General features: G+C 40.5%; 1 long non-coding RNA gene across 1 annotated transcript; it reads right to left on the bottom strand.

Moving 5' to 3' along the window:
- Window positions 1-5,300: 5,300 nt before the first annotated feature.
- LOC149920280 (uncharacterized) lies at window positions 5,301-10,437 on the bottom strand. The gene is made up of 3 exons (XR_016471286.1): window positions 10,324-10,437; window positions 9,326-10,216; window positions 5,301-5,514 (listed from the first exon to the last, which is right to left on the bottom strand). It is a non-coding gene; the product is annotated as an uncharacterized LOC149920280 (long non-coding RNA).
- Window positions 10,438-11,292: the final 855 nt, after the last annotated feature.

The following is an 11,292-nucleotide window of genomic DNA, read 5'->3' as shown; positions in this document are numbered from 1 at the left end:
ATATTTTGGCCCCTGATGCAGACGTGTGCTTTTGACAGGATCCTCTTACATAAACCTTGGAATTTGTATGGGAGTCAGAATGCTAGAAAGGGGGAATGTGCAGACCATATCTGATCCTTTACTCCTGCTCTCTACTCTTGTCCACACAGTTAAGTCTTTAAGTTCCCAGAGCTGAGGAGAAGCAAAAAAATAAAGCTCTCATTTTTTTTTTCTAGATGAAACTTCATTGATGAGTAGTCTAACAAAGCAGACATCGTCTGAAGGGATTTTGAATTGTCAGAGGTGCTGTTGTGTTTCCCAGAGTTGGGAAGGCCACTTGGACACAGTTTTTCTGGAGAGGTAACTCTTCGGAAAGCAGGAAGGAGCTGTGATTTGTCCTGTAGAATAACACATCACTCATCCTCCAGATTGCCCTATTAACCTTTGATATTTCTGTGATATCTCTTATGGAATAACTGTTTTGTGTTTCTTTCTGAGCAATTATGAGCACTTTCTCTTCATTCACATTTTTATTGGACAGGTTCCTGCTTATTTAAATACGTTAAAAGAACATCAAGAGAATATAAAGTCTCAGGAAAGATTTCAAAACAGTTCAGGCTCAGGCATGTCTGGTTTGAGTCCTATAGTATAAGAAGAACATAGTTATTACAAATGTTTTATCCTGATTTTAACACAGGGCTTATACATAGATTATTGTTTGATTGATTGTTTTGAGCACACTTTGTGAGCTCAGGACAGGAAATGCCTTTGAAATAGGGAGAGGCCTTTAATGTGATTTGACATCGAGTAGGAGACCAGAATGTAGGTCACAGAGACAAACTGGAACAGGCTGCCCAGAGAGATTGTGGATGCCCTGTCCTTAGAGGTGTTCAAGGCCAGATTGGATGGGGTCCTGGGCAACCTGGTCTAGTATTAAATGGGGAGGTTGGTGGCCCTGCGTTTGGCAGGGGTTTGGAGATTCATGATCCTTGAGGTTCCTCCCAACCCGGGCCATTCTGTGACTCTGTAACATTTAATGACTAAAGCTTTCCAAAGCTCTTCCAATAGGGAAGAGAATCACAACTGCTTTTAAGGTAGAGTTTGTCATAGATAGGAGAAGAAATTTGTAAGATGACTGAATGTAAAATCAAGAGACTGGGCTGAGTGATTCAGGAAGGTGTTTCTTGATTTATATTCTTACAATCATCATCTTTGGGAGTGCCTTTGGGGCAAGATTTGGCAGCCTACATAGAAAGATTATGAGGAAATTGCTATTTTTCATCCAGTCTGTCTTAACTCTTGCTTCTGCCATTTCATTTCCACCTCTTATCCAAAATGATACCTATGATCAGGTTTTGTTATCCAAGTTTTCAATCAGGATGAACACAGGCAATAGACACCTGAGATAATCCCACAGCTGTTAGAGACTGGATTTCTTTTTTCTTCAGGAAAGCACTTACAGCTTTTGAATTTGAATCAGAGATGCACTTGGAAGTCAGTTTCCTGACTAGTGCACATTCCTGTTTTCTAGACAACACTCCCCTTCCCCAGAGCAATGAGAACCGCATGCAACTCATACAAAACTTGAACCTTCATTTGTGGCTGTTTCCTGCAAAACATTTTCAGAGCAAATGCATTCTGCAGCATAGATGTCAATTACACATTTATTCCAATTGTTAGATGAATTGTCGGGAGGATAATAAGGATAGTGGGGATGGGGAAGATTTATCTGACTAGGAAAATCACATTGCGTTCAGACTCCCTGTAGAGCTTTTATTGACTCTACTGCCAGCAGAGATTAGTGCAATGCAAAACGGTTAAATAAGCAGCCCAGTATTTCCTACTGTTTAAGTGGTTCCAATAATTAGCAGTTCTCAGTCTCTCCATTACATCTTTTTCCATCTGTTAGACTCATTTTCAAAAATATATCTACATGGATTTGAGTGCCTTTTCAATACTTTGGAATTCAAAGGCTACTATTGGGCATTTGATCTCTTGGTATAAACAGTGCAATGTCTTCAGGAGATTATTAAAGGTATTAAGTTAGAGGCTCTTCATAAAATTGCAGAAGTCAAGTTTCATATGTAAATTCATTTATTCTTTTATTTTTCATCATATAGTCACTGCACCTAATGCATTTTACACTGTATGGCAACAGAAATACAATAACGTACTTTGCAATTCACTTTCAAGAAAATTTCTTTCCACTGATGACAGGGAGAGCCTGAAGGTATTTACCCCTACCCTGACTTCAGCATCTGTAATTATTTAGAAAGATCTTGGTGTTTGTTATCTGCTATGAGGCAATATACATCTTCAGATAGCTTGGTATATTGCCACAGGTGGAAAGCAGGTGGAGGAAAGATGAAACTGAATTTCCAGAGAGTATGACAGTAGTCATGTTCTCTGCTCTATATCAGACCCACAGGGTTATGCTTCAAGACTGGGATTTCCTAGAGTAAACTGTCTCTGTGTGTTCTTCGGTGTTTCATTATATTCTGTGTGAGCAGCATTCCTTCTGCATTGGTTTGTACAGTGATAGACTTTCTTGTGTTATCTTCGTCTTGTCTGGATGAATGATAGTTTAGTTTCACAGCAGAACAGGTTTAGAATTTCAAAGACATGAGGGTAAGATGGTGGTAGTAAGGAGGTATGGGATAGGTTTAAAGCTGTCTATGTAAGAACTATCATTTCTCCAGACAGTGTGGGACCTTGAAGAAAAAAAAAAAAAAAAAAGAGAGAAATGGGACCCTAAATTATTCTTAAGCAAGAAAATGTGTCTGAGCCCCTTTGAGAAAGCCCATCTATCAGTCGATCCAGCGTCATCCTTCCTTTGCGTAAACTCACTTCCTACAAAGATGCATCAGTATTTGGAACCAAGAGAACAGCATATCCTTTGGCTGTACCCTGCGGATCCAACAGTAAATGCACTGTAATTCATTACCAGTTTTGATTTATGTATTGCCTCCTGCCAGACTCCTTTGAGTCTGAGACTTCACTTTAGAGAATTATCCCCATGAGAACGAAGGGACCACTTTGCTTAATCTGTTTTTAAACTGCAAGTGACTTTGGGGCATAAAATGACAAGTATTTATTGGGAGCAGTAAACACTGCGCAGCAGAAGCCTAACCCTGTAAAAGCTGCTGCCTTCCAATCCTCTGACTTTGGTATCAGTGTAAACTCTCAGGCTGAAGGTCTTCACACTGCTAGCTGTGGGAAATTGATCTCCATTCCCCAAAAACAGGAGTGCAGTCACTATTTGGGCACCGAAGTCTCTAAAAATTAGCAGCTGCTTTTCACTGCTGGAGTTCTGAAGACAAGTTTTAAAAAGAAAACGCTGTTCTGGTGATGATACTCAGGTTGTTTGAAGTGTCATCTTTTATTTCTGGCATCCCCATCTGAGGACCTGTCTTCTCTTTGTACACTGTCTTGTTCACACCACCTGAACTTTGTGTGGTCTTTGGGAATCATCCATGGGGTTTTGCAATATATGGTCCTCATCCCAGAGTCCAGGCAATGAAACTGAGAAAGGATGAGGCTTACATTATTTTTTTCCAATAAATTGTTTTCTGAAGACCTATTTGAAGCAAAGACTTGAAGTCCGTGAGATTATCTTCCTTTATTTACATGAACCAGAATGTCAGCTTGGGAAATAAGCAAAGATAAATTAGCACAACTGACATCTATATAATGCATATGTGCATCTGTATCTGTGTTTGTGCTTCCTGCTGGATACAATAAACAATAATCAAATTAAATATTCATGTCTTTGTGGGTCTCCGAATGATTCATATTTTAGAAAAAAAGAAAAAAACACAAAACAAGAATAAACAGTACAGGTGTTTAAACATAGAATTAATAATGAAAAATTTCATCAGTCACCATGTCTTAGCAAAATTGCTACAGTTCCTCAGTGCCTTGGGAAATCTCAAATCCCTTTTCCCCATAGAGTTTGAGCTTAATAACAGCTATTTATCTAATTCATAGAGAATTTGAGGCTTTCTTGATAAATATTTTCCTCATGTCTTCACTGTTGCAACTCCAGGTTTTTCAGCACTGAGATCTGTTGAAACACAACATCAGCACAACATCTGAAAAACAAAAGGTATATTTGCCTTCTGTTTTTCTCTCGTGACCGTTTGATTCCTCCCTCAAATTCTGTGAGATGCACACCAGTGAATTCTAATTTTTTCCCAAATAATAGCATGTCTTTCTCCTCTTTCCAGGTATGTTGCACTGCAAAATTATTTATTTGGATGATGGTAGTGTCAGTCTTGATTACCCAAATTACAGGGCTAAAGGGAAATAATGGTTAAAATGCAGTAGTTCTCTCCAGGGTATTAAAAAATCCTTTCCAAACCATGTTTTAAGATAAATACATGAAGGAAGAGTCCTACAACCCTGAAAATGGCTTTAACTGAGATATTATATTTTTATGTTTTAATCAGAAATAGCAAATTATTGCTGGCATTACATTTGTCACAGCTGAGACAGTGAAAGAAAAGCTTGTACAAAACTGTGCTTTCTCAGTCTTGCAATAAATTCTTTGATTAACACTGTGATATGCAGTCTCCTAAACACAGACTTCAAGCTGACTCCCAGTGAGACACTGTTTTCCCCAGAAGGGCACAGGTCTCTGTAGATCTTATTTCACATGTACCAGTCCCAGCTGGGTGACTGCAGAAATGTGGTTCAAACACCAGCCTTCAGGCAGCTTCAGGTACTCCACCTGCTGATGTCCAATCACAGATGATGGATGGTGTGTTACCTATCGATGTATTTATCCTGGGGGGGAAGAAAGGAATAAAAAGAGGAAGAGGATATAAATTAGTTGCCATTTTCATAACGTATATTGGTATATTTAAGATGCATAAGGTATATTTAAGAAGGTTTTTTAAAAGGTTCTGAAATTACTTCACTGAGAAATTTTGAAAGTGAAGTCTTCAGTCACTGCTGTTTTTCCCATGAATATGAAGTGGAAGTCTCAGAGAGCCCCTTAAATCTTTGGGAGCAAGTTCTGAGGCTTATTGTTCTAACCTCACTCTCAAAGTAGGACTGTCACTGACTGCATGTAGTTAATGAACCTGGTCTTGAAAATATCCGAGGATGGAGACCTCACAGCTTCTTTGTGCAGTCCATGGCAATGCCTTAATGCTGGAGGCTTTCCTCATGTCCAGGCAGAATGTTTCAGAACACAACTGTGACCATTGTCTCTTCTGTTTCTGTAAATCCTCCTCAAGTTGTTGCTTACAGCTATCAGATTTTCCATCGGTCTCCCTCTTCATCAAACTAATCAAGCTCATCTTCCTCTATTCTTTCCTAAGGAATATATTTTGTATGTTTCTCACCAACTTATTTTTCCTCCAGTTGGTCTCCAACTTCCAAATAGTTTTTCTTGAATTAGATGGGCCCAAAACTGGACACAAGATTTCTGGTGCTGGCTCATCAGTGGTGAACAACACTTCTTTTTGCTGATGGCACTCCAACCAAGGTATCCCAGGATGCATTTCACAGAAAACAAAGGCAACTCTGTAACTTTGACAGAACAGAGAAAGTGAGAATTTCAATATGGACTTATGTACTAATTTTTTATGATAAAATGTTGTCATTATGAAATATGTGGCTTATGCGATTTAAAAATAGATTCTAGACTAACTTCTAAAATCAGTTAACATAAGCATCTGAGAAAGAAGCTGTCGTACCACTGAAATCCATAAAGGAAGATCGGACCAGAGAAACACACCTCCAGACACATACATCTTTCTCCAGAAGCTATTTCATCCCACTCACAGGCATCTTTGTTTCTAGAGGTTTACAGTGCAAATACTAAAAATTATGATCAAATCAATGCTGGAAAATAAGATTCAGCATTCATTCTACTAAATGTAGAAATCCACTTCAGGCTGCCTGCTTCTCTCCCTTGATACTTGTGTATGGGAAGTTCATTGATCATAGAATCCTAGAATGGCTTAGGCCAGAAGGGACCTTAAAGATCATTGAGCTCCAACATTTGATACCCTTGACCTCAGTTCAAATAAACTTTATTTGTTGTTGTCAAACATCACATCTTAATGCTTTGCAGCCATTTAGAAGATCCATTTGTGTCATAGTCATCTTTGATTTTCATTTTTTGTCATTATGAGAAAGAGGGAAAATTCAGTGTATGCATGTATCAGTTATCCCTGCTTCTGTACAGCCATGATGGGAGGAGACATGGGGATATTACCAAAATGCAGCCTAGAAAGGCATGAAGTGATGTCATTCAAATTACATAATACAGAGTAACTGAAACTGCAGATGAAACTACAGATGATTGGGGGTGAACGGGGGGGACAACTAACAAAACAACAAAAACTCTGATCTACAGAGTGAGAGTGAAAGGGAGTTTGGAGGTGTCTACAGAGAGACAAAAGAACTCAATAAAAATACAACACCCATTTAAAATATTATATGAACACAGACAGCTTCGACTCAGCTGGGAAAGACTGACTCCACTGAACTAAATACACCAGTACTGAAAGTTGTAGATCTTACATTGATGCCATTTTAGTGTTAGAGCATATGCACAATATTTTTATTTCTCATATTTCCACCGAACTCAATAGTCTGAATCACTGATTTTAACAGTATGTACATTTATAATAACAGTTTCTCAAATACACCATTTAAGAAGAAGAATGGAGTTGGCTGCATATGAAAATGATGTAGCACAATAGCATTAGCAGCATTAAATAACTGCAATATTTTACTTCTTTTTTCTCGGAAGAATAAGGAGAAAGGTTGTGTCCTCTAACTTGGGATTTGCCACTCTAGAAACTTCCCTTCTGCTTGGGGTAGAGCTGCCTTTAAAATGCTCTGCAATGTTAAGAGCCTTCAGACACTCACAAGAGCACTCAGAGACCTTTATGATCTATGGAACCATAACTTTGAACATTTGTTTGGCTTACGAGTCTTTCCTGCTGTCACATATTATGTTTATTATAGAGAATCCCTAGTCTAGGAGTTACCCAGTTGATCTCTGGGAATTTGTGCATCAGCAAAAAGATGTTTTTCAATGTTACATATGATAAAGCTCCTTAATTAACTCATAGTTTTATTGGTAATAATACAGACCCTCCTGCATGTAGTAAGGATGTGTAGTTCTAGAGAGAGAGGGATGCTCAGATGGTATTTCTCCTCTGTTAAATCCTTCAGAGCCCTGCCTCAGAACCCAAAATGGTAATATATATTTGTGGAACTTGTAAGGTGCTTGAAGTTTCTTCCTCTTTGGAAAACTATTTAAAACTCACAGTATATTCCCCCTGACCAAAAAGCTTTAAGAATCTTTTGCTGACTGCAGCACAGTATTTCTCAAAGAAAATTTGTTAAGAAATTAGCACTCTTTACATTTCAGACAGCAGGGGTGGCAGATAATGTTTAATGACATATTTAAATGCCTACGAGTTTTGGTATGAACACTCAAGAAAAAATATCACTTTATTAATAACACTAATGTACTGTCTGGCTATTATTCCCCTCTACAGGTAGTGTTGCTAGGGACACAAAGCTATTATAAAAAAGGGTGTTGAGGCCAAACTGATCATTTTCTGAACAATTCATTTAGTTTTTAGCGCTTTCTGGATTTTTAAAATTGTTAAATTAAAGGTCACATTTTGTGACATTACAATTTCATGCAGCTCCATGCAACACAATATTTTCATGCAGATGTAGGTATTAGGCTGTGAACGTTTTAGTGATGTGTGTCACTCTCCTTCAAGCAACCTTTATTTTTTTTCCTTCTTCCTTTCCCTTTCTCTTTCCTTTTCCCTTTCCCCTCACCTCTTTCATTTTCTCCTTCCCTTCTTCCTCCCTTCCTCCCTTCTTACTTCTGTAAGCCATAAACTATAACCTTGAATTATAACAGTTAATTAACAGCTTTGTGATAAAGAATTTACTTCTGAATGAAAGAATATGAAATTATGAAGTTAAACAAGCTCAGAATCATACTGCCATGGAACAGTAATGCATACGAATGCCTATTACTTTTTGATTTATTTCTAAAAATTTTTATATCTTGTCACAACAATGAAGGCAGGAAGTGATACTGCTGTTCTGTGTTTGCATGTTCCATCTTTCAGATATCAGAAATAATGCTTGAGTATTAAAATTGTTGTGATGTATGATTTAGTACTTAGCTGTGTTAGGTAACTTTAAGTTCATAACTGCCACTTAAAAACTGTGGTATTGTGTGACATAGGGTCTTCTGTGCCTTTTTTTTGACTACTGATCTACATATATCTGTGTGGTCTAACAATTTTAGGTTATTCAGAGAAATGGGAACATAACCATGGTGGAGGTGGGAAGGCAGTGGGACATTTTTTTCTTGTTAAACTGGATTTGTTATTGATCACATGCACTGCAGCTGCACAAATGTGTTTCCTGGTGCAAGAAGGGGGCCAGAGTATTAGTAGGGGCAGTCCAGGAAGAAGGTGAGAGCTGTCTCCTTCAGCAGCAGTGCTTTAGAAACTGTGTTGAAACTTACTGTTTGGATAATGCTCTTAACAATATGCTCTAATTTCTGTTCAGCCTGGAAGTGGTCTCGTGGTTCAACTTAGTGATCTTTGTAGGACCCTTTCAATTGAAATATTCTATTCTAATATATTTTAGAAGTCTTGCAAGAACGGTGTCTAGAAGAGCAGTTAAGTAAGTTTTTAGAATTTCTTCTTTTCTATTGTGCCAGTGTAAAAGAGCTGGCTTCCCTGCTGGCCTTGCAGCTGGCTGGGTGAGCCCTGCAGCACTCAGCCCTGGAGCCTTGTACCCAGGTGCCATGGTACATCTCTCTGATTTAAACATGCATATATAAATATTTGTTAATAAATGTATATTGCACTTATCTATGAAGATGAATAAATATAAGGGGATGAGGACGATAAACACCCCAGAGATTCCAAATAAAGACAGTACAAGCTGTAAGAACCAGATAATCGGTTCATGAATCAGTAACTTCCTTTTGATGGTTTAGAACTTATTTATTATTCTGTGGTAAGTTAATGAGATAAGGTGATTGGTGTGCAGCGCTTTGTCCAGGTTGATGGAGAGCTTCCAGCTACCAGTAGGTCTGCGCTGGGGTATGCAGATGGTAGGTGTTGGGGAGCTTTCTGTGTCCATGGCCCATGCATCCTCCAGCTGCTGGTAAGACCGTAATGCAGTGTAGTGTCCTCATCCTGAGGACAGTGTCTTGTACAAGTTCAGACACTGGCTGTCTAGTGGAGCCTGTAGTGTGGCTGTGCCCCTGTATGGGCTATTACTGTGGACAGAAGAATCAAGAGCTGCAACGGACCCATTCCACCACCACAGGTCTGCCTACCTGGACCTCTCCAAACTCCATGCCCATGCTGTCCATCCCAGAGCTCCATGATAGCCCTGATATCCAGGCATGGGCCGCCACCTGCTCACTGTGAGAGGATCTGACCAGTACGTGGAGTGAGGTAGGCACAAGACCAATGAGAATGGGGTCAGCTCTCATCATGCATGGCCTGTGAATACACACAGCAAGAGTATGGGGAGCTCTCTGTGCATGCCTGCCTTACCTGTCCTGCAGAGTGCTGAAAGCTGACTGGGAGGATGAGGGCAGGAGTGTTTGTTGGTCTGGATCCTGCCAAGACCGAATGTTCAGCATGGAGAAAAACAAATAACCTACCCTGCTTCTTTGTCATGATGGGGGGAGAAGCACAGTAGAGATTTTTCAGAATCCTGCAGGACCCAGAAGGACTATAGTTTGGGGGTGACTTATCTGTCCTTTAGACTGCTGGCAAACATCTGCAGTGAGAGGACAGGTGTGTTTAGTGATCTGGTTCTATCTGTGTCTAGATATCCAGCTGCAAGACATAGGAGAAGCAACAGTGAAGCAGCCACCTACTCTGCTTCTGTGTCCTTGTCCTCTACTGCATGGCCCTGCTCACCACATTGCTTGTCTGCCAGCATGTTTTGTTGTAGTCTAGGGCTGACTATGGCAACAACCCTGCACTGACATGGTGACTGCAATCACTAGGGCTGGTGCCACCACTTCTTGTGGGTACATGTCTTGGTAAACTACGCAAAAATTTTATGGTATGAGCAGGGGCATTGTAGGGAGTTTCCAAGGTTCTCTAGGACCCAGGAAGGATACAGTCTGGGGCTGATATAACTGGCCTGTAGAGTGAAGACAGTTCTCAGGCTGTTTTCAGTGGCCTACTTCCATCCTTATCCAGATGTTCAGCTACAAATAAATAAATAAATAGATAGATAAATAAATAGGAGAAGCAACAAGGAGTAGCTGTCTGCTCTCCTTCCCAGTCCTTCCCTCTTATGCAAGGCCAAACTCACCAGATAGCACATCTTCCAGAATTTTTTGTTGCCATCTGAGACTTTCCTTTGTAACCAACCACATGTTGGCGTGGGCAGTACACTGCTACTACTACTGCCGCTTGCACCTTCTGTGGGGTCACGTCTTGGAAACCAGGAAAAAACATGGGAATAGGTGAAGAGGCACCTTAGGGAGCTTCGAGGGGCCTGTAGGACCCGGAAGGAGTATAGACTGGGACTGACTTATCTGTCATGTAGAGTGTAGGGCATTTTCAATGGTCTGGCTCCATCCTTGTCCAGATGTCCAGCTACAAAAAACAGGAGAAGCGACAAGGAGAAGCTATATAACTTGCTTCCCAGTCCTGCCCACCTCTGCATGGCTCTGCTCACCAGGATTCTCAGTTGCCATCCTTTTCCCTTGCCCTCTGGAACATCCTGTGTCACAAGCCCCATATACCTATGGCTGCTGTAATCACTGGTGCTGATGTCAGCACCTTTCTCTGAGGCTTTGTCTCAGCATAGCATACATAATTTGGGTAGGGAGGAATTATCGAGCTTCCAGAGTCCTGTAGGCCCAAAGAGTGCAGTTTGGGACTGACTTACCTGCCTGAGGGTGAAGGACTGTCTGGGGACAGAGGATGGGCATGTTTGGTGGTCTGATTCCTTCCACATCCAGATGCCAGCCGTCAGGAACAGAATAATGAACAAGGAGCAGTCTCCTGTCTTGGTTCCGTTTCCTGCCCTCCCCTGCATGACTCTGCTAAGTAATAAATAAATAAATCAGCCATAGTGCTGATGGGATCAGCACTGTGTGGATCAGTGGAAAGGATCTTTAAGGTCATCCAGTTCCAACTCCTCTGCTATAGGCAGGGACACCTCCTTCTAGACCATGTTGCTCAAAGTCCTGCCCATCCTGGTCTTGAACGCTTCCAGGATGGGATATTCACAACCTCACTGGACAACCTGTTCCAGTGTCTCACCACCCTCACA

This window comes from Phasianus colchicus, chromosome 1, assembly GCF_987193195.1.
Source record: "Phasianus colchicus chromosome 1, bPhaCol1.hap1.1, whole genome shotgun sequence".
Classification (NCBI taxonomy): Eukaryota; Metazoa; Chordata; class Aves; order Galliformes; family Phasianidae; genus Phasianus; species Phasianus colchicus.
Note: the sequence above shows the minus strand (reverse complement) of the source record. Positions and strands in the feature narration are given on the sequence as shown.